This window comes from Oncorhynchus kisutch, linkage group LG7 (assembly GCF_002021735.2).
Source record: "Oncorhynchus kisutch isolate 150728-3 linkage group LG7, Okis_V2, whole genome shotgun sequence".
Lineage (NCBI taxonomy): Eukaryota > Metazoa > Chordata > Actinopteri > Salmoniformes > Salmonidae > Oncorhynchus > Oncorhynchus kisutch.
In genome coordinates, this window is record NC_034180.2 from 50064339 (window position 1) to 50087368 (window position 23030).

Consider the following 23030-nt stretch of genomic DNA (forward strand, 5'->3'; position numbering starts at 1 on the left):
CCTATAGAGCTCCATTTTTATGGAATGGTCTTCCTACCCATCTGAGAGACGCAAACTCGGTCTCGACCTTTAAGTCTTTATTGAAGACTCATCTCTTCAGTGGGTCATATGATTGAGTGTAGTCTGGCCCAGGAGTGGGAAGGTGAACGGAAAGGCTCTGGAGCAACGAACCGCCCTTGCTGTCTCTGCCTGGCCGGTTCCCCTCTTTCCACTGGGATTCTCTGCCTCTAACCCTATTACAGGGGCTGAGTCACTGGCTTACTGGTGCTCTTCCATTCCGTCCCTAGGAGGGGTGCATCACTTGAGTGGGTTGAGTCACTGACTTGATCTTCCTGTCCGGGTTGGCGCCCTGGCAAAGTGGGTGGGGTTATACCCTGCCTGTTTGGCCCTGTCCGGGGGTATTGTCGGATGGGCCACAGTGTTTCCCAGCCCTTCCTGTCTCAGCCTCCAGTGTTTATGCTGCAATAGTTCAGGTGGCGGGGGACTAGGGTCAGTCTGTTATATCTGGAGTATTTATCCTGTCTTATCCAGTGTCCTGTGTGAATTTAAGTATGATCTCTCTCTCTCGCTCTCTCTCTCTCTCTCTCTATCTGGCCTGATGACTCCTTGCTGTCCCCAGTCCAACTGGTCGTGCTGCTGCTCCAGTTTTAACTGTTCTGCCTGCGGCTATGGAACCCTAACCTGTTCACCGGACGTGCTACCTTGTCCCAGACCTGCTGTTTTCAACTCTCTAGAGACAGCAGGAGCGGAAGAGATACTCTGAATGATCGGCTATGAAAAGCCAACTGACATTTACTCCTGACGTGCTGACCTGTTGCACCCTCTACAACCAATGTGATTATTATTATATGACCCGGCTGGTCATCTATGAACATTTGAACATCTTGGCCATGTTCTGTTATAATCTCCAGAAGAGGACTGGCCACCCCTCGTAGCCTGGTTCCTCAATAGGTTTCTTCCTAAATTCTAGGCAGTTTTTCCTAGCCACCGTGCTTCTACACCTGCATTGCTTGCTGTTTGGATCTTAGGCTTGGTTTCTGTACAGCACTTTGTGACATCAGCTGATGTAAGAAGGGCTTTAGAAATAAAGTTGATTGATTGAAGCTACTGGTCTCAGATCCAACGGTTTCCACTAGTTACCACAAAGTCAAAATGGACTATATCATAAAGATTCGTGAAGAAAAAAAATAGTCTTTTAAATGTATTTATTTAATGTTATGCATAAAGTTAGCAGTGTGGTTAAGGTTGGGTTTAGGTTGAAAAAATCACATTTTAAGAAGAGAAATTGTAAAAAATAGGCCTGGTTTATCACTTTCTGGTTGTGGTATCTACTGACGACCAGCTCGAGGTGAGAGAAATTGACCGCCACCTTTTGTGTTTTGGTAAGGGCTAAGAGGGACGTCACGCACCCAACATCCCTCAGCCAATCACCCAAATTGAAATTAATCACATATGGTGTGTTCAAGACAACTTGGAATTCTGAAAAATACGAGGTCAAGTCATGACTTCAGGGATATTCAGGTCGGAAAGTTGGAGATCTAGAAAGAGACCCGAGATCGCGAGTTGGAATTCCGAGTTGGATGACCGTTCAAAACGAGTTTTCTCAGTCAAGGATAGTTTTTTTCCCCATGACTCAGTTGTCTTGAACACGCAGAAGTCGGAAATCTGACGTTTCCGAGTTCTCAGTTGTTCTGAACGTGGCATTTGCCTCCGGGTATTCGACGGAAATACATTTCGAGTCTAAAATTGGATCCTTGGGATGTCCCAACTCTAACGCCACCCCATTGAAGTTGACATTTAAAATTGTACAGGTAAGGGTTAAGGTTAGGGTTATGTAAGGGTTGTGGTTAGGCTTATGGTAGAGGTTAAAGTCAGAATTAGAGTTTAGGGTAGTGACGTCCCAAGGATCCCATTTAGCATTAATGGGCGGGGCGTGGCTGTGAGATTCCTCAGAGGGCAGTCCGTTTGAAACGAGGCGACAGTAGGAACTAAAAGCTGATATTTTCCAGTCCTGAACCGACAACGGTCCTCTAAAAACAACTTCAGGTAGGTTGCTGAACGATTTAATTCAGTTTAGATAAATGCTACGTTATTCAATTAATTAAAATAAGTGTTTATGGCTGACGACCGAGCCGAGTTTCGGATGAAAATATTAAACAATATGGTTGTAAATATAGGTTTGTAAAATCTATCTTAATCACTTCCAATGCAAGTATTCTGTAGTTTGGTCAACATAAATTCACTTTTACGTCGGTATCAATTCACATTATATTGTTTTTAAGACAGAGTAAATATTTAGCTTCGGGAAACGTCCCGTTTTAACTCAGTGATAAAGCCGCTTACCGACTATGTTACCTGTTCTAATGAGCGCGCGTTACGTGTTTTCGGTTTCAGCACCCTGGACAGCGCTGGAGCGCTCATCCTACAAACAGGCAACATCCCGACAAAAAACAATACAGAAACGTTGAGAGATTTTAAAGTTTGCTTGTAGAAACGCTGTAAAAAAAAAGTTCAACAGTGTCATTTGTTTTGAAAAAAACTCCGTGTTTTGTATTAAGAGGTCAGCATTGAAAGAGTAAGAGAGATGTTCTCCAATTGTGACATTCGCAAGCTAGACTTCATCATTTGTCACAGAAATGGGTCATTCAGTAGCCTCGACAAGGCAATACAGTAGCTCCTTAAGGTATTTCTCGGAGAAACAAATGTTGTTTCCCCGCTGTTTAAACGTAATTGGTAAGATGGTGCGATATTGTCATTGACCTTTTTTTTAAATATAATTTAGGTTCAAATGTTCGGTTATATGGAGCGAAAAGTCAAGACAGTTTTTTTTGAGACACGTGGCTGTGTTATGTCAAGTATTTCTCAAGCCAAAGCGACTATGGCGATGTATCATGCTATTCGTGCCCACCTACAGCCTCTGCCAAAAGCTCATTCGCGTTGCTGGATGTGAACATGTGTCTCTTTCTTCGGTTCAAAGAGGTGTAGCTTAAACCACACATTAAAGTAGTCACAGTTCCGTCAGCCAACACAGGGATAAGACGTGATTATGATATAGCCTAGCTAATACACTATGTGTAGGCAGAGTTCCCGGTGGGAGAGGAGCTGTGGGTGGGGTTGCCAGATTCGCTGCCAAGGGGATATCCCTCCTTCACACTTCTTAATAGCTTACATTGAGCCTCAAGGCCCAGTGCTTTAACCCTGGGAGTTCTGGGTATTTAGATCTGTATAAATGTGTCAGGGGAGACAACCTGCTTAATCTGAGGTAGAGGTATCCACATTGAGGTAGAATACAATACAATATTTGCTTTGTTGGTCCATTTGCATGGATATGCTTTATTTATTGCTGTCATAGTACCCAACCTGACACACTGCCGAACAACGCCCCCTGTCATAGTACCCAACCTGACACACTGCCGAACAACGCCCCCTGTCATAGTACCCAACCTGACACACTGCCGAACAACGCCCCCTGTCATAGTACCCAACCTGACACACTGCCGAACAACGCCCCCTGTCATAGTACCCAACCTGACACACTGCCGAACAACACCCCCTGTCATAGTACCCAACCTGACACACTGCCGAACAACGCCCCCTGTCATAGTACCCAACCTGACACACTGCCGAACAACGCCCCCTGTCATAGTACCCAACCTGACACACTGCCGAACCTTCATAGTACCCAACCTGACACACTGCCGAACAACGCCCCCTGTCATAGTACCCAACCTGACACACTGCCGAACAACGCCCCCTGTCATAGTACCCAACCTGACACACTGCCGAACAACGCCCCCTGTCATAGTACCCAACCTGACACACTGCCGAACAACGCCCCCTGTCATAGTACCCAACCTGACACACTGCCGAACAACGCCCCCTGTCATAGTACCCAACCTGACACACTGCCGAACAACGCCCCCTGTCATAGTACCCAACCTGACACACTGCCGAACAACGCCCCTGTCATAGTACCCAACCTGACACACTGCCGAACAACGCCCCCTGTCATAGTACCCAACCTGACACACTGCCGAACAACGCCCCCTGTCATAGTACCCAACCTGACACACTGCCGAACAACGCCCCCTGTCATAGTACCCAACCTGACACACTGCCGAACAACGCCCCCTGTCATAGTACCCAACCTGACACACTGCCGAACAACGCCCCCTGTCATAGTACCCAACCTGACACACTGCCGAACAACGCCCCCTGTCATAGTACCCAACCTGACACACTGCCGAACAACGCCCCCTGTCATAGTACCCAACCTGACACACTGCCGAACAACGCCCCCTGTCATAGTACCCAACCTGACACACTGCCGAACAACGCCCCCTGTCATAGTACCCAACCTGACACACTGCCGAACAACGCCCCCTGTCATAGTACCCAACCTGACACACTGCCGAACAACGCCCCCTGTCATAGTACCCAACCTGACACACTGCCGAACAACGCCCCCTGTCATAGTACCCAACCTGACACACTGCCGAACAACGCCCCTGTCATAGTACCCAACCTGACACACTGCCGAACAACGCCCCCTGTCATAGTACCCAACCTGACACACTGCCGAACAACGCCCCTTGTCATAGTACCCAACCTGACACACTGCCGAACAACGCCCCCTGTCATAGTACCCAACCTGACACACTGCCGAACAACGCCCCCTGTCATAGTACCCAACCTGACACACTGCCGAACAACGCCCCCTGTCATAGTACCCAACCTGACACACTGCCGAACAATGCCCCCTGTCATAGTACCCAACCTGACACACTGCCGAACATAGCCCCCTGTCATAGTACCCAACCTGACACACTGCCGAACAACGCCCCCTGTCATAGTACCCAACCTGACACACTGCCGAACAACGCCCCCTGTCATAGTACCCAACCTGACACACTGCCGAACAACGCCCCCTGTCATAGTACCCAACCTGACACACTGCCGAACAACGCCCCCTGTCATAGTACCCAACCTGACACACTGCCGAACAACGCCCCCTGTCATAGTACCCAACCTGACACACTGCCGAACAACGCCCCCTGTCATAGTACCCAACCTGACACACTGCCGAACAACGCCCCCTGTCATAGTACCCAACCTGACACACTGTCGAACAACGCCCCCTGTCATAGTACCCAACCTGACACACTGCCGAACAACGCCCCCTGTCATAGTACCCAACCTGACACACTGCCGAACAACGCCCCCTGTCATAGTACCAACCTGACACACTGCCGAACAACGCCCCCTGTCATAGTACCCAACCTGACACACTGCCGAACAACGCCCCCTGTCATAGTACCCAACCTGACACACTGCCGAACAACGCCCCCTGTCATAGTACCCAACCTGACACACTGCCGAACAACGCCCCCTGTCATAGTACCCAACCTGACACACTGCCGAACAACGCCCCCTGTCATAGTACCCAACCTGACACACTGCCGAACAACGCCCCCTGTCATAGTACCCAACCTGACACACTGCCGAACAACGCCCCCTGTCATAGTACCCAACCTGACACACTGCCGAACAACGCCCCCTGTCATAGTATCCAACCTGACACACTGCCGAACAACGCCCCCTGTCATAGTACCCAACCTGACACACTGCCGAACAACGCCCCCTGTCATAGTACCCAACCTGACACACTGCCGAACAACGCCCCCTGTCATAGTACCCAACCTGACACACTGCCGAACAACGCCCCCTGTCATAGTACCCAACCTGACACACTGCCGAACAACGCCCCCTGTCATAGTACCCAACCTGACACACTGCCGAACAACGCCCCCTGTCATAGTACCCAACCTGACACACTGCCGAACAACGCCCCTGTCATAGTACCCAACCTGACACACTGCCGAACATAGCCCCCTGTCATAGTACCCAACCTGACACACTGCCGAACAACGCCCCCTGTCATAGTACCCAACCTGACACACTGCCGAACAACGCCCCCTGTCATAGTACCCAACCTGACACACTGCCGAACAACGCCCCCTGGAGCAAAGTGCCGTGCTCAAGGGTACAATGGGGGAAGGCAGTATATGGGATAAATAGGTAGGCAGATCAAAACGTATTTGTTTCTGTATCAGTCACTGTGTGGTCTACCATTGGCCTGTATAGTGCTGCTGCTATAAGACACAGGATTCTGTGTTATTCTCCAGGGTTTTGACCTGTGAAGAGGAAGCCGGCACTCTTTGACCCAGTCAGACAAATAATTGGGGAAGGAAAGCTGCTCAAAGAGAGCTTCAGAGACTCACCCAGATCACATCTATTCAATGGGCAAAGTTAGGATAATGATGTTGAAGCACTTGACTATCTTTGCACTATAGATCTAGTTTATTTGGAAGCAGGGTCTGGCAGACTGACGTTTATACTGTTCCCTCATATCTTCCTGGGGTATAGTGTGTAGGCAGAACTTCAGTAGCCTGACATCCAAACTGATTTCCCAGTTGATTCGCTTCAATGATGAGTGTCTAGAACTTCACCAACTCACCTCGATCTCTCCCATTCACTGTTCTAACTCAGGATAATGAGACAGGAGCACTAGATTATCTCTGCTCTAGTTTTAATGGAAGCAGGGAACGTCTGACAGACACATTATTGAGATGCTGTGTAGGCTACTTAGCAGCATGTTGAAGTTGTTCACATGAGTAGTGTATTTACACGTGGAGTGTTGGTATTTTCCTTGTTGTCCCTGGCTTTGATAAGGGTTAGGGAGCCTGGGTTCGGCCAAGCAGGGGGACAACAGAACAGTATGTGGCTTGGTGGCTGAGTTGGACTATAAGGATCACTAACTAACACACAGAATGGAGTGGTTTTCCAAAGTGGTAGCCTAAGGGCTGGCTCCATGTAAAATATGACCTTATGAACAGATCTAGGATCAGCTTATTGTCCCCAAATACTAACCTTAACCATTGGTTGTCTTCCAACAACATGTGGGAGGAAACCGCACAATAGTAACCACAATATAACCCCTTCTCCCCTAACCATGAATAGTCTATATTCAGTAGTCTATATCCCCGATAGGACTATAACCCCTTCTCCCCTAACCATGAATAGTCTATATTTAGTAGTCTATATCCCTGATAGGACTATAACCCCTTCTCCCCTAACCATGAATAGTCTATATTCAGTAGTCTATATCCCCGATAGGACTATAACCCCTTCTCCCCTAACCATGAATAGTCTATATTCAGTAGTCTATATCCCTGATAGGACTATAACCCCTTCTCCCCTAACCATGAATAGTCTATATTCAGTAGTCTATATCCCCGATAGGACTATAACCCCTTCTCCCCTAACCATGAATAGTCTATATTCAGTAGTCTATATCCCCGATAGGACTATAACCCCTTCTCCCCTAACCATGAATAGTCTATATTCAGTAGTCTATATCCCTGATAGGACTATAACCCCTTCTCCCCTAACCATGAATAGTCTATATTCAGTAGTCTATATCCCTGATAGGACTATAACCCCATCTCCCCTAACCATGAATAGTCTATATTCAGTAGTCTATATCCCTGATAGGACTATAAACCCGTCTTCTCCAATCTGCATTGACTGCGCTCATAAATGCACTGCTACTCACATACCTCATGAATTTCATCGCGTACCTCGGGCATTTCATCACAGACCTCATGCATTTCCTCACATACCTCATGCATTTCCTCACATACCTTGTGCATTTCATCAATACCTCATGAATTTCCTCACAAACCTCGTGCATTTCATCACGTACCTCATGCATTTCCTCACATACCTTGTGCATTTCATCAATACCTCATGAATTTCCTCACAAACCTCGTGCATTTCATCACGTACCTCATGCATTTCCTCACATACCTCATGCATTTCATCACTTACCTCGTGCATTTCATCACATACCTCGTGCATTTCATCACAAACCTCGTGCATTTCCTCACATACCTGGTGCATTTCCTCACAGACCTAGTGAATTTCCTCACAAACCTCGTGCATTTCCTCACATACCTCGTGCATTTCATGACATACCTCGTGAATTTCCTCACAAACCTCGTGCATTTCCTCACATACCTCGTGCATTTCATGACATACCTCGTGCATTTCATTACATACCTCGTGCATTTCATTACATACCTTGTGCATTTCATCACATCCTCTTCAGTCAAACAACCAATAATATTGTGCGCCTCTGGTTCTTTTCCTGTGTTTGGTCCGGACCTCGTTCTCACCTGCAGCGAACTGCACCACGGGACAAATTGAAATGGCTGTGCGTCATTTAGTGTGCACATCTGAGTATGAATGATGTTCACACCAGTCCAGACGAACCGAACTAAGGGGAGAAACGCACCAGAGTTCGGGGGGGGGACAAGCATTTGGTGTGAAAGCCCCCTTAATTAGGTCTGTGGGGGGGGGTGTAGTTCAGGGGGAAGAGTCATCCACGAATTACTGTACACGGCAGAAGAGAGATGTTGTTGACTTCCACCTGCATGACAACTGATGACTAACAGTATATCAGAGTCAGGAGAATTATATCTGTTCTACTGTACTGATCATGTCTTCATAGCTCTCAAACTCAACTCTGGACCCGGAAGCCAGTTCCACTGCTTTTTAAAATTGTTCCCCTCTAATCAGGGACTGATTTAGACTAGGGACACCAGATGGGTGCCATAAATTATCAAGTAGAACGGAAAAGCAGCAGTAGTCCGGACTTCGTAGGGTAAGATTTGAAAACCCCTGCGTAGGCTGTTGGGCTGTGGGCAGGTAGTTTAGCAGGTTAGAGCGTTGGCCCACTAACCAAAAGGTCAGTGGTTCGAATACCTGAGCCGACAAGGATAAAAATCTGTCAATGTGCTCTTGAGTAAGGCACTTAACCATAATTTGCTCCATGGGCGCCATACTACTATGGCTGACCCTGTAAAACAACACATTTCACTGAGCCTATCCAGTATATGTGGCAATAAAACATTTTTTTTTATTTTTTTATTCAGTAAGAAATAGGTCAGAATAAATTCACATCCAAATGGCTTTGTGCAGACTAGTATGAAAGTATGAAAAACACAGTATGTTCATCATCTGAATTTACATTTTTACTAATGATTTTTCATTTAGAAAAATACTTGAACGGGAAAAACGTCCAGAATCTTGGGTCTTGCCAGTCATCATATTAAGAGTCAACATTCCCAATACCGGTCTATGAGGCATCATCTAACTATATTGATGCGAAGTTAGTTCACGTCAATACAGTGTTTGCATAATGATGAATACAATTGTCCTGAAGCAGATACCACGCCGTTAGTACCCTTCTATGACACTGTATACATATCGGTTCTATGACGGTTCTATGGTTCTATGACACTGTATACATATCGGTTCTATGACGGTTCTATGATTCTATGACACTGTATACATATCGGTTCTATGACGGTTCTATAGCTCTATGACACTGTATACATATCGGTTCTATGACGGTTCTATGGTTCTATGACACTGTATACATAGCGGTTCTATGACGGTTCTATGGTTCTATGACACTGTATACATATCGGTTCTATGACGGTTCTATGGCTCTATGACACTGTATACATATCGGTTCTAGGACGGTTCTATGGTTCTATGACACTGTATACATAGCGGTTCTATGACGGTTCTATGGTTCTATGACACTATACATATCGGTTCTATGACGGTTCTATGGTTCTATGACACTGTATACATATCGGTTCTATGACGGTTCTATGGTTCTATGACACTGTATACAGATCGTTTCTGAAACCTCTTGGAATCTGATCTGGGAATGCCTATTTGATCTGAATGAGAGTGCATATTTGCAGTAACCCAAACCCCCCCGACATGCACGGATGCATGCACACACAAACACACACTCAGAAGTCACCTCAAAGCAAGGGCAAGCTGGGCATGGTGATACTGTCATCCATCAGAACTGTGGAGCCTGTTGGACTAACTAACTCACTAACTAACTAACATAGACACAACTGCCCCAGCCCAGACAGTGTTCCTAATGAATCCACCATCTGTGTGGGTGGGAGTTAAGGTGTCAGCATGCTAGCAAAACTCAGCTAAGTGTGCTCGCATACACCCTTAAAAAACCTTCACTTGATAAACGAGAAAAAAAAAATCTAAGATAACTCAAGAAATCTGTCAATTCATTTTGAAGTTTTTGCGAAGGAGATCTTAGTCCCACAATTTTACATCTAACTAATATGTTTTTTTTAATTGAAAAATGAGTTGTCTCTCGTTGAATGACAACACAGACTTTATTGAAGAATCCCTACTGTTGACCAATTATCGACGAAGGTAGCGTAGACATCGGCTCCGAACTTCGGCTTGCCTCCAGAATTTTTTTTTGTGTGCCTGAACAGCTGAAAAAACCCTCACCGAAGACCAAAACATCCCAAAATGTCATCATCATAGATGCTCAATCTCTTCCGAACTGTTTCGGCTGGGAAGCTTTTAGACGCCTTTACAGTAGAGCAGAGGCACGGGGCACATCGGGGAGTCCTGTCACTTTGAAGTCACCACAGAGCAAGGTATGTTTACAGCTCTGTGGAGGACGGGTATGAACAACACAGCTCTGTGGAGGATGTGTATGAACAGCAGCTCTGTGGAAGATGGGTATGATTAGAGTTGAGCTGTGTGGAGAATGACTATGTTTACAGCTCTGTGGAGGATGGGTATGTTTACAGCTCTGTGGAGGATGAGTATGTTTACAGCTCTGTGGAGGATGAGTATGTTTACAGCTCTGTGGAGGATGAGTATGTTTACAGCTCTGTGGAAGATGGGTATGTTTACAGCTCTGTGGAAGATGGGTATGTTTACAGCTCTGTGGAGGATGTGTATGTTTACAGCTCTGTGGAGGATGAGTATGTTTACAGCTCTGTGGAGGATGAGTATGTTTACAGCTCTGTGGAGGATGGGTATGTTTACAGATCTGTGGAGGATGAGTATGTTTACAGCTCTGTGGAGGATGAGTATGTTTACAGCTCTGTGGAAGATGGGTATGTTTACAGCTCTGTGGAGGATGGGTATGTTTACAGCTCTGTGGAAGATGGGTATGTTTACAGCTCTGTGGAGGATGAGTATGTTTACAGCTCTGTGGAGGATAAGTATGTTTACAGCCCTGTGGAGGATGAGTATGTTTACAGCTCTGTGGAAGATGGGTATGTTTACGGCTCTGTGGAGGATGAGTATGTTTACAGCTCTGTGGAGGATGGGTATGTTTACAGCTCTGTGGAAGATGGGTATGTTTACAGCTCTGTGGAGGATGGGTATGTTTACAGCTCTGTGGAAGATGGGTATGTTTACAGCTCTGTGGAGGATGTGTACAGTGGCAAGAAAAAGTATGTGAACCCTTTGGAGTTACCTGGATTTCTGCATAAATTGGTCATAAAATGTGATCTGATCTTCATCTAAGTCAGAACAACAGACAAGCAAAGTGTGCTTAAACTAATAACACACAGATTATTGTATTTTTCTTGTCTATATTGAATACATAATTTAAACATTCACAGTGTATGTTGAAAAAAGTTTGTGAACCCCTAGGCTAATGACTTCTCCAAAAGCTAATTGGAGTCAGGAGTCAGGAGCTAACCTGGAGTCCAATCAATGAGACGAGATTGAAGATGTTGGTTAGAGCTGAGCTGCCCTGCACTATAAAAAACACTCACTAAATTTGAGTTTGCTATTCACAAGAAGCATTGCCTGATGTGAACCATGCCTCGAACAAAACAGATCTCAGAAGCCCTAAGATTAAGAATTGTTGACTTGCATAAAGCTGGAAAGGGTTACAAAAGTATCTCTAAAAGTCTTGATGCTCATCAGTCTACAGAAATACAAATGGTCTATAAATGGAGAAAGTTCAGCACTGTTGCTACTCTCCCTAGGAGTGGCCATCCTGCAAAATGACTGCAAGAGCCCAGAGGAGAATGTTCAATGAGGTTAAGAAGAATCTTAGAGTGTCAGCTGAAGACTTTCAGAAATCTCTGGAACATGGTAACATCTCTGTTGACTAGTCTACAATACGTAAAACCCTAAACAGGAATGGTGTTCATGGGAGGACACCACGGAAGAAGCCACTGCTGTCCAAAAAAACCCATTGCTGCACATCTGAAGTTTGCAAAAGTGCACCTGGATGTTCCACAGTGCTACTGGCAAAATATTCTGTGGACAAATGAAACTACAGTTGAGTTGTTTGGAAGGAACACACAACACCATGTGTGGAGAAAAAAGGCACAACACACCAACATCAAATCCTCATCCCAACTGTAAAGAATGGTGGAGGGAGCATCATGGTTTGGGGCTGCATTGCTGCCTCAGGGCCTGGACAGCTTGCTATCATCGACGCAAAAATGAATTCCAAAGTTTATCAAGACATTTTGCAGGAGAATGTTAGGCTATCTCTCCGCCAATTGAAGCTCAACAGAAGTTGATTGATGCAACAGGACAACGACCCAAAACACAGAAGTAAATCAACAACAGAATGGTTTCAACAGAAGAAAATACACCTTCTGGAGTGGCCCAGTCAGAGTCCTGACCTCAACCCAATTGAGATGCTGTGGCATGACCTCAAGAGAGCAGTTCACACCAGACATCCCAAGAATATTGCTGCTGAACCCAAACAGTTTTGTAAAGAGGAATTGTCCAAAATTCCTCCTGACTGTTGTGCAGGTCTGATCCGCAACTACAGAAAACATTTGGTTGAGGTTATTGCTGCCAAAGGAGGACCAACCAGTTATTAAATCCAAGGGTTCACATAATTTCCCCACCCTGCACTGTGACTGTTTACACAGTGTGTTCAATAAAATATGAAAACATATAATTGTTTGTGTGTTATTAGTTTAAGCAGACTGTGTTTGTCTATTATTGTGACCTAGATGAAGATAAGATCAAATTTTATGATGAATTTATGCAGAAATCCAGGTATTTAAAAAAGGTTCACATACTTTTTCTTGCCACTGTATGTTTACAGCTCTGTGGAGGATAGGTATGTTTACAGCTCTGTGGAGGATAAGTATGTTTACAGCTCTGTGGAGGATAAGTATGTTTACAGCTCTGTGGAGGATAGGTATGTTTACAGCTCTGTGGAGGATAGGTATGTTTACAGCTCTGTGGAGGATAGGTATGTTTACAGCTCTGTGGAGGATAAGTATGTTTACAGCTCTGTGGAGGATAAGTATGTTTACAGCTCTGTGGAGGATATGTATGTTTACAGCTCTGTGGAGGATAGGTATGAACAACATAGAGCTCTGTGGAGGATAGGTATGTTTACAGCTCTGTGGAGGATAGGTATGTTTACAGCTCTGTGGAGGATAGGTATGTTTACAGCTCTGTGGAGGATAGGTATGAACAGCATAGGGCTCTGTGGAGGATGTGTATGAAAAACATAGGGCTCTGTGGAAGATGGGTATGAACAACATAGAGCTCTGTGGAGGATGAGTATGAACAACATAGAGCTCTGTGGAGGATGGTATGAGCAACATAGAGCTCTGTGAAGGATGGGTAGGAACAGCATAGAGCTCTGTGGTGGATGGGTAGGAACAGCATAGAGCTCGGCGGAGGATGGGTGTGAACAGCATAGGGTTCTGTGGAGGATAGGTATGTTTACAGCTCTGTAGAGGATAGGTATGAACAATATAGAGCTCTGTGGAGGATGAGTATGAACAACAGAGCTCTGTGGAGGATGGGTATGAACAACATAGATCTCTGTGGAGGATGAGTATGAACAACATAGAGCTCTGTGGAGGATAGGTATGAACAACATAGAGCTCTGTGGAGGATGGGTGTGAACAACATAGAGCTCTGTGGAGGATAGGTATGTTTACAGCTCTGTGGAGGATGGGTATGAACAGCATAGAGCTCTGTGGAGGATAGGTATGTTTACAGCTCTGTGGAGGATGGGTATGAACAGCATAGAGCTCTGTGGAGGATGGGTATGAACAACATAGAGCTCTGTGGAGGATAGGTATGTTTACAGCTCTGTGGAGGATGGGTATAAACAACAGGGCTCTGTGGAGGATGAGTATGAACAACATACAGCTCTGTGGAGGATGGGTATGAACAACATAGAGCTCTGTGGAGGATGGGTATGAACAACATAGAGCTCTGTGGAGGATGGGTATGAACAACATAGAGCTCTGTGGAGGATGGGTATTTTTTTTTCACCTTTATTTAACTAGGTAGGCTAGTTGAGAACAAGTTCTCATTTACAACTGCGACCTGGCCAAGATAAAGTACAGCAGTTCGACACAAACAACAACACAGAGTTACACATGGAGTAAACAAACATACAGTCAATAATACAGTAGAAAAAGTCTATATACAATGTGTGCAAATGAGGTAAGATAAGGGAGGTAAAGCAATAAATAGGCCATGGTTGCGAAGTAATTACAATATAGCAATTAAACACTGGAATGGTAGATGTGCAGAAGATAAATGTGCAAGTAGAGATACTGGGGTGCAAAGGAGCAAGATAAATAAATAAATACAGTATGGGGATGAGGTAGTTGAATGGGCTATTTACATATGGGCTATGTACAGGTGCAGTGATCTGTGAGCTGCTCTGACAACTGGTGCTTAAAGCTAGTGAGGGAGATATGTGTCTCCAGCTTCAGTGCTTTTTGCAGTTCGTTCCAGTCATTGGCAGCAGAGAACTGGAAGGAAAGGTGACGAAAGTAGGAATTGGCTTTGGGGGTGACAAGTGAGATATACAGTGCCTTGCGAAAGTATTCGGCACCCTTGAACTTTGCGACGATTTTGCCACATTTCAGGCTTCAAACATAAAGATATAAAACTGTATTTTTTGTGAAGATTCAACAACAATCATGAAGTGGAACGACATTTATTGGATATTTCAAACTTTTTTAACAAATCAAAAACTTAAAAATTGGGCGTGCAAAATTATTCAGCCCCTTTACTTTCAGTGCAGCAAACTCTCTCCAGAAGTTCAGTGAGGATCTCTGAATGATCCAATGTTGACCTAAATGACTAATGATGATAAATACAATCCACCTGTGTGTAATAACGTCTCCGTATAAATGCACCTGCACTGTGATAGTCTCAGAGGTCCGTTAAAAGCGCAGAGAGCATCATGAAGAACAAGGAACACACCAGGCAGGTCCGAGATACTGTTGTGAAGAAGTTTAAAGCCGGATTTTGATACAAAAAGATTTCCCAAGCTTTAAACATCCCAAGGAGCACTGTGCAAGCGATAATATTGAAATGGAAGGAGTATCAGACCACTGCAAATCTACCAAGACCTGGCCGTCCCTCTAAACTTTCAGCTCATACAAGGAGAAGACTGATCAGAGATGCAGCCAAGAGGCCCATGATCACTCTGGCTGAACTGCAGAGATCTACAACTGAGGTGGGAGACTCTGTCCATAGGACAACAATCAGTCGTATATTGCACAAATCTGGCCTTTATGGAAGAGTGGCAAGAAGAAAGCCATTTCTTAAAGATATCCATAAAAAGTGTCGTTTAAAGTTTGCCACAAGCCACCTGGGAGACACCAAACATGTGGAAGAAGGTGCTCTGGTCAGATGAAACCAAAATGGAACTTTTTGGCAACAATGCAAAACGTTATGTTTGGCGTAAAAGCAACACAGCTCATCACCCTGAACACACCATCCCCACTGTCAAACATGGTGGTGGCAGCATCATGGTTTGGGCCTGCTTTTCTTCAGCAGGGACAGGGAAGATGGTTCAAATTGATGGGAAGATGGATGGAGCCAAATACAGGACCATTCTGGAAGAAAACCTGATGGAGTCTGCAAAAGACCTGAGACTGGGACGGAGATTTGTCTTCCAACAAGACAATGATCCAAAACATAAAGCAAAATCTACAATGGAATGGTTCAAAAATAAACATATCCAGGTGTCACAATGGCCAAGTCAATGTCCAGACCTGAATCCAATCGAGAATCTGTGGAAAGAACTGAAAACTGCTGTTCACAAATGCTCTCCATCCAACCTCACTGAGCTCGAGCTGTTTTGCAAGGAGGAATGGGAAAAAATGTCAGTCTCTCGATGTGCAAAACTGATAGAGACATACCCCAAGCGACTTACAGCTGTAATCGCAGCAAAAGGTGGCGCTACAAAGTATTAACTTAAGGGGGCTGAATAATTTTGCACGCCCAATTTTTCAGTTTTTGATTTGTTAAAAAAGTTTGAAATATCCAATAAATGTCGTTCCACTTCATGATTGTGTCCCACTTGTTGTTGATTCTTCACAAAAAAATACAGTTTTATATCTTTATGTTTGAAGCCTGAAATGTGGCAGAAGGTCGCAAAGTTCAAGGGGGCCGAATACTTTCGCAAGGCACTGTACCTGCTGGAGCGCGTGCTACAGGTGGGTGCTGCTATAGTGACCAGTGAGCTGAGATAAGGCGGTGCTTTACCTAGCAGAGACTTGTAGATGACCTGGAGCCAGTGGGTTTGGCGACGAGTAGCGATGGCCTGCCAACGAGAGCATACATGTCGCAGTGGTGGGTAGTATATGGGGCTTTGGTGACAAAACGGATGGCACTGTAATAGACTGCATCCAATTTGTTGAGTAGAGTGTTGGAGTCTATTTTGTAAATGACATTGCCGAAGTCGAGGATCAGTAGGATAGTCAGTTTTACGAGGGTATGTTTGGCAGCATGAGTGAAGGATGCTTTGTTGCGAAATAGGAAGCCAATTCTAGATTTAATTTTGGATTGGAGATGCTTAATGTGAGTCTGGAAGGAGAGTTTACAGTCTAGCCAGACACCTAGGTATTTGTAGTTGTCCACATATTCTAAGTCAGAACCGTGCAGAGTAGTGATGCTGGACAGTTGGGCAGATGCGGGCAGGAGGAGGCTTGGGCGAGTTGCCTGGAGGGTGCAGGGCTGTTGACTGGGGTAGGGGTGGCCAGGTGGAAAGCATGGCCAGCCGTAGAATAATGCAAATTTAAATTCTCAATTATAGTGGATTTATCGGTGGTGACCGTTTTTCCTAGCCTCAGTGCAGTGGGCAGCTGGGAGGAGGTGGACTTTACAGCCCCAGAACTTAGGGCTACAGGAGGCTACATTTCTGCTTGAAAAAGCCTTAGCTTTTCTAAAAGTTCCTAACTTCACTGAAAAGTTGCATATCGCGGGGGCTATTCGATGCTAATGCAGAACGCCACAGGATGTTTTTGTGCTGGTCAAGGGCAGACAGGTCTGGTTAGAACCAAGGGCTATATTTGTATGAACAGTATGAGCAGAATAATGGCTAATGGCTTGTGTCAGGTTGTATTAGATACATCTGGGAAGTAGGGAGATAAAAGAGTGTGCGTCTCTCAGAGCAGATGTGCATGTGCGCACGAATGTGTTTGCGAGTCCACGGTCTATTTAAGCATGAGCACTTTTCTGTGTGTGTGTGTGTGTGTGTGTGTGTGTGTGTGTGTGTGTGTACGTACAGTACATCGAGAGGGGAAGAAAAGGGAAGTGAGTGAGGAGGGAGTCGGGGGTTAAGAGAGAGAAAAAGAGAGACAGAAAGTAAAAGAGAGACTATGTGTTATGCAAGTGTATGAGATGGGTGTTCTGTCTGCTATCTGCCTGGTAATGGTGCGGAGGCGTGGGGGTTGGTGGAGGGAGGGTGGGGGTGGGTGGGTGCTCTGCCTGGTAATGGTGAGGAGGCGTGGGGTTTGGTGGAGGGAGGGTGGGGGTGGGTGCTCTGCCTGGTAATGGTGAGGAGGCGTGGGGGTGGAGGGAGGGAGAGAAAGGGGGAGGGGCTGTGAACAGGCCTACTCCACTAGATTAATACTGTAGGTTTTATCCTCTCCGAATGGGACGCTCTGGCTTTAGTCCCATAATCCCCTCTGGGAAAGATGATTGCTTCGAATCTCCTGAATACTGCGTTGCCATCACAGGCCATACCACTACCCGTATGCATGTACACACACAAAATCATGCACATGCACACACTAACAGTTGCATAATGAGGAAAGTGGCATCACCGTGGTTAACATGTTTGAAGGCTGATTATATTCAGATATTGCCTCTGTGTCCGTTACTAATACAGACCCTAGCTGACAGTTTTCTGTAGAATCTCTGATTTCTGAGGAACTCTTCCCTGCTCTTCAGAGCAGGTTTCTGTTCCGATTTGCTTCAGTGTCTCAACAAGGATCCGTAATATTCCATGATGTGAGCACTAGCAGTGGGTTACAGTATGTTAGCACTAGCAGTGGGTTACAGTGTGTTAGCACTAGCAGTGGGTTACAGTATGTTAGCACTAGCAGTGGGTTACAGTATGTTAGCACTAGCAGTGGGTTACAGTATGTTAGCACTAGCAGTGGGTTACAGTATGTTAGCACTAGCAGTGGGTTACAGTATGTTAGCACTAGCAGTGGGTTACAGTATGTTAGCACTAGCAGTGGGTTACAGTATGTTAGCACTAGCAGTGGGTTACAGTGTGTTAGCACTAGCAGTGGGTTACAGTATGTTAGCACGAGCAGTGGGTTACAGTATGTTAGCACTAGCAGTGGGTTACAGTATGTTACAGTGTGTTGGTGCTAGCAGTGGGTTACAGTGGGTTACAGTGGGTTACAGTGTGTTGGTGCTAGCAGTGGGTTACAGTGTAATGGTGCTAGCAGTGGGTTACAGTGGGTTACAGTGTGTTGGTGCTAGCAGTGGGTTACAGTGTGTTGGTGCTAGCAGTGGGTTACAGTGGGTTACAGTGGGTTACAGTGGGTTACAGTGTGTTGGTGCTAGCAGTGGGTTACAGTGGGTTACAGTGTGTTGGTGCTAGCAGTGGGTTACAGTGTGTTGGTGCTAGCAGTGGGTTACAGTGTGTTGGTGCTAGCAGTGGGTTACAGTGTGTTACAGTGTGTTGGTGCTAGCAGTGGGTTACAGTGTGTTGGTGCTAGCAGTGGGTTACAGTGTGTTGGTGCTAGCAGTAGGTTACAGTGTGTTACAGTGTGTTGGTACTAGCAGTGGGTTACAGTGTGTTGGTGCTAGCAGTAGGTTACAGTGTGTTACAGTGTGTTGGTGCTAGCAGTGGGTTACAGTGGGTTACAGTGGGTTACAGTGTGTTGGTACTAGCAGTGGGTTACAGTGTAATGGTGCTAGCAGTGGGTTACAGTGTGTTACAGTGTGTTGGTGCTAGCAGTGGGTTACAGTGTGTTGGTGCTAGCAGTGGGTTACAGTGGGTTACAGTGGGTTACAGTGTGTTGGTGCTAGCAGTGGGTTACAGTGTGTTGGTGCTAGCAGTAGGTTACAGTGGGTTACAGTGTGTTGGTGCTAGCAGTAGGTTACAGTGTGTTACAGTGTGTTGGTGCTAGCAGTGGGTTACAGTGTGTTACAGTGTGTTGGTGCTAGCAGTGGGTTACAGTGGGTTACAGTGGGTTACAGTGTGTTGGTACTAGCAGTGGGTTACAGTGTGTTGGTGCTAGCAGTGGGTTACAGTGTGTTACAGTGTGTTGGTGCTAGCAGTGGGTTACAGTGGGTTACAGTGTGTTACAGTGTGTTGGTGCTAGCAGTGGGTTACAGTGGGTTACAGTGGGTTACAGTGTGTTACAGTGTGTTGGTACTAGCAGTGGGTTACAGTGTGTTGGTGCTAGCAGTGGGTTACAGTGTGTTACAGTGTGTTGGTGCTAGCAGTAGGTTACAGTGTGTTGGTGCTAGCAGTGGGTTACAGTGTGTTACAGTGTGTTGGTGCTAGCAGTAGGTTACAGTGGGTTGGTGCTAGCAGTGGGTTACAGTGTGTTGGTGCTAGCAGTGGGTTACAGTGTGTTGGTGCTAGCAGTGGGTTACAGTGTGTTACAGTGTGTTGGTGCTAGCAGTGGGTTACAGTGTGTTACAGTGTGTTGGTACTAGCAGTGGGTTACAGTGTGTTGGTGCTAGCAGTGGGTTACAGTGTGTTGGTGCTAGCAGTGGGTTACAGTGTGATACAGTGTGTTGGTACTAGCAGTGGGTTACAGTGTGTTGGTGCTAGCAGTGTGTTACAGTGTGTTTGTGCTAGCAGTGTGTTACAGTGTGTTTGTGCTAGCAGTGGGTTACAGTGTGTTGGTGCTAGCAGGGTGTTACAGTGTGTTGTGAGTGTGTGAGTTGTGTTGTTTGTCGGGGCGGGTTGTATAATGTTTCACGTGTCTACAGATGCACAATCTGTCAGGGTTCCACACACACACACACACACACACACACACACACACACACACACACACACACACACACACACACACACACACACACACACACACACACACACACACACACACACACACACACACACACACACTAGGTATGAAGAGGGTTAAACCAAGGCCTCATACCTTTTAAAGGGTTAATCAATTGTGTTATGATGAACTGTAAGGTCTCCTCTTCAGGAGACCTCTCCGTGTGTGTGTTAAAACCTGTTTCGGAGTGTTCTGACCTTCAGACACTATCAGAAGGCGTCTACATTCAGACTCCTCCTGTCTGGATCCCACCGTGGTTATCTGGTTTTCTGAGAACACAAGGCTGCCAAAGACCTGATGAAACCAGCCAGCTGTCAGAGGATGCTTATGCTCGTTCACCTTGTTATGACCCTATACTTGTGATGAAAGGTCAAGTTTTGGTCAAACCCACTTCTGAACTTTTAATTGCTGATAAGATGGTTACTTCTGTCAGGGGGAGGTCAGATGTATTAAAATGTTGTTGCCATGGAAACTCACGCACAGGACTGAGGACTGGGAGAGACTGTATGAGTAATAGGATGTTACAAGATGTCTTAGACATTTTGCAGAACTTGGGAAGAACTATCATATATTGTTATACTGTACTCTGTACCAACTTCTGCCTACAATTGTTTTACTAAAGGAGTATTTTAATACTTAAACAAAAAGTCTGTGTTTCCTTTCCATTACTAATGTATGTTTGATAATTATATAGACCTGCTCATTTGTTGAGGAAATTGACCAACAGATGCATGGTAATGATCCAAATCTACTGACTGTTGCCAGGAATCAATTACCCACCATTAAAGAGATTCTCTGGTACTTTTGTGTACTTTTTAGCCAGTAGTTCTGAAAGTAGCGCTCACGATCCAAAAGAGTTCCCCAGAAGTAGCAAACTAGGCATTGGCTAGAACACAAATTGCTAGGGTGGGTGGCCCACGTGGGAGAAAATGTAGAGAAAATGGCGCAGCACAGCTGCCAGATTTCATGGCTAATTGCGGTAAAACAGTAATTTTACTCATAGATTATGCATGCATGAACTACACATTGACACGTCCAGCCCAAAGCGGGATGGCATTTGTGATGTCATCAGCCTCCATCTTGCTTGAGGATCAATAGAGAATAAAAGAGGAAAGGCCCCTCCCACTTGTGCCATGTCAAGACTTACCTGGACTAGTTATTAAGATTTGCCTTTTGTAAAGTGAATAATGTGTTATTAACTGAGGTGAAAAGGAGACTGGAGGGCCACTTTAAGTAGTCCCGTTTTCAGCCTTTTCACCACAACAGATCAATCCACAGCCAAAATCACAGCCAATCCACTCTATTCAATACACATCGCGGAAGTTTGGCTTTACTGCATGATTGAAATGTAAAGGTAATGCTCCATCGTTAGCAGAAACTGCATTCACGGTAAATGTTGCATGTCGGCTCAATCAGAAATTACCTTTAAATTGATATCACTTTACAGACTGAATAGATCCCTAATGAGTTTACCATCACACCTCACCACGTCAGTCAATGATCAGAGCGTCTGGTAAATGACTACAAGTCTCTAACCTCCCCATGGTGCCACCTGACAGTAACCGAGAGAGAGAGAGAGAGAGAGAGAGAGAGAGAGAGAGGTCTGTTGGGTTTTATCTGCTTGCCGCCATTGTGTGGAAGCTGTCAGCACCTATTTCATGCTCTTAGAGCCTCGAATGGATTTCTGCGCTCCATCTTTGTCAGATTTCTTCAAATATTTAGCAGTGGGGCCGGCTGGTTCAGAGAGGGGTAGGGCTGGGGCGGGTAGAGCTGGAGCAGGTAGGGCTGGAGAGGGCAGGGTTAGGGGTAGGGCTGGAGTGGGCAGGGTTAGGGGTAGGGCTGGAGTGGGCAGGGTTAGGGGTAGGGCTGGAGTGGGCAGGGTTAGGGGTAGGGCTGGAGAGGGCAGGGTTAGGGGTAGGGCTGGAGTGGGCAGGGTTAGGGGTAGGGCTGGAGTGGGCAGGGTTAGGGGTAGGGCTGGAGAGGGTAGAGCTGGAGCAGGTAGGGCTGGAGAGGGCAGGGTTAGGGGTAGGGCTGGAGAGGGCAGGGTTAGGGGTAGGGCTGGAGTGGGCAGGGTTAGGGGTAGGGCTGGAGCGGGCAGGGTTAGGGGTAGGGCTGGAGAGGGTAGAGCTGGAGCAGGTAGGGCTGGAGAGGGCAGGGTTAGGGGTAGGGCTGAGTAGCGTTGTGTTCAGGTTCTCTCTCTCATCTTAAGTGTCTGGAGGCCCAGAAACAGGACTGTCTCAGGGAGAGGCGCAAAATCAAACATTGGAAGGCATCAGAGTCACAGAGTAGCAAGGCTTGGTGGCCTAAATACAGTGGCCTACATACAGTGGAATACAGTAGAAGTCAATGCTCCCAGTTTTTTGTATAAGTAAGATGACGCCGATATAGTAGCTCTGTTTCTAGCACGTAAGCAACTTTTTCAGTATTTTGTTTTTTTGTGTGTTATTTCTTACATTTTTAGCCCAGAAGGTTTTTTATGTTATTACATACAGGACAGCCAGAAATAACTTTTGGATATCAGAGTGGTGGTAACTCACCAGCATTACGACTAAGAATACAACTTTCCCAAATTTGATATTTTGTTGGTACCTCCAGGGCAATTGAACTTATCCCAGAAACTCAAACAGGAAGTACCCGTGATAAAGTCTATTCCATGCTGGTCTGACCAATCGGAATCCATGCTTCAAGATTATTTTGATCATGCCGACTGGGATATGTTCCGGGTAGCCTCTGAGAATAACATTGACGTGTATAGGGGATGTTGTTCCCACTGTGACTATTAAAACCTGCCCAAACCAGAAACCGTAGTTATTCCCTTCGTAAGGCAAT

The 23030-nt window shown here is 45.8% G+C and overlaps 1 protein-coding gene across 1 annotated transcript in view; it reads left to right on the forward strand.

The window, feature by feature from the left end:
- Positions 1-1939: 1939 nt before the first annotated feature.
- LOC109893998 (synaptosomal-associated protein 25-B) overlaps positions 1940-23030 on the forward strand; it is a 76747-nt gene continuing 55656 nt past the window's right edge. Inside the window, exon 1 of the mRNA XM_020487215.2 lies at positions 1940-2046. The gene's annotated coding sequence lies outside the window, so the exon portion shown is untranslated. The remainder of the gene's footprint in view (positions 2047-23030) is intronic.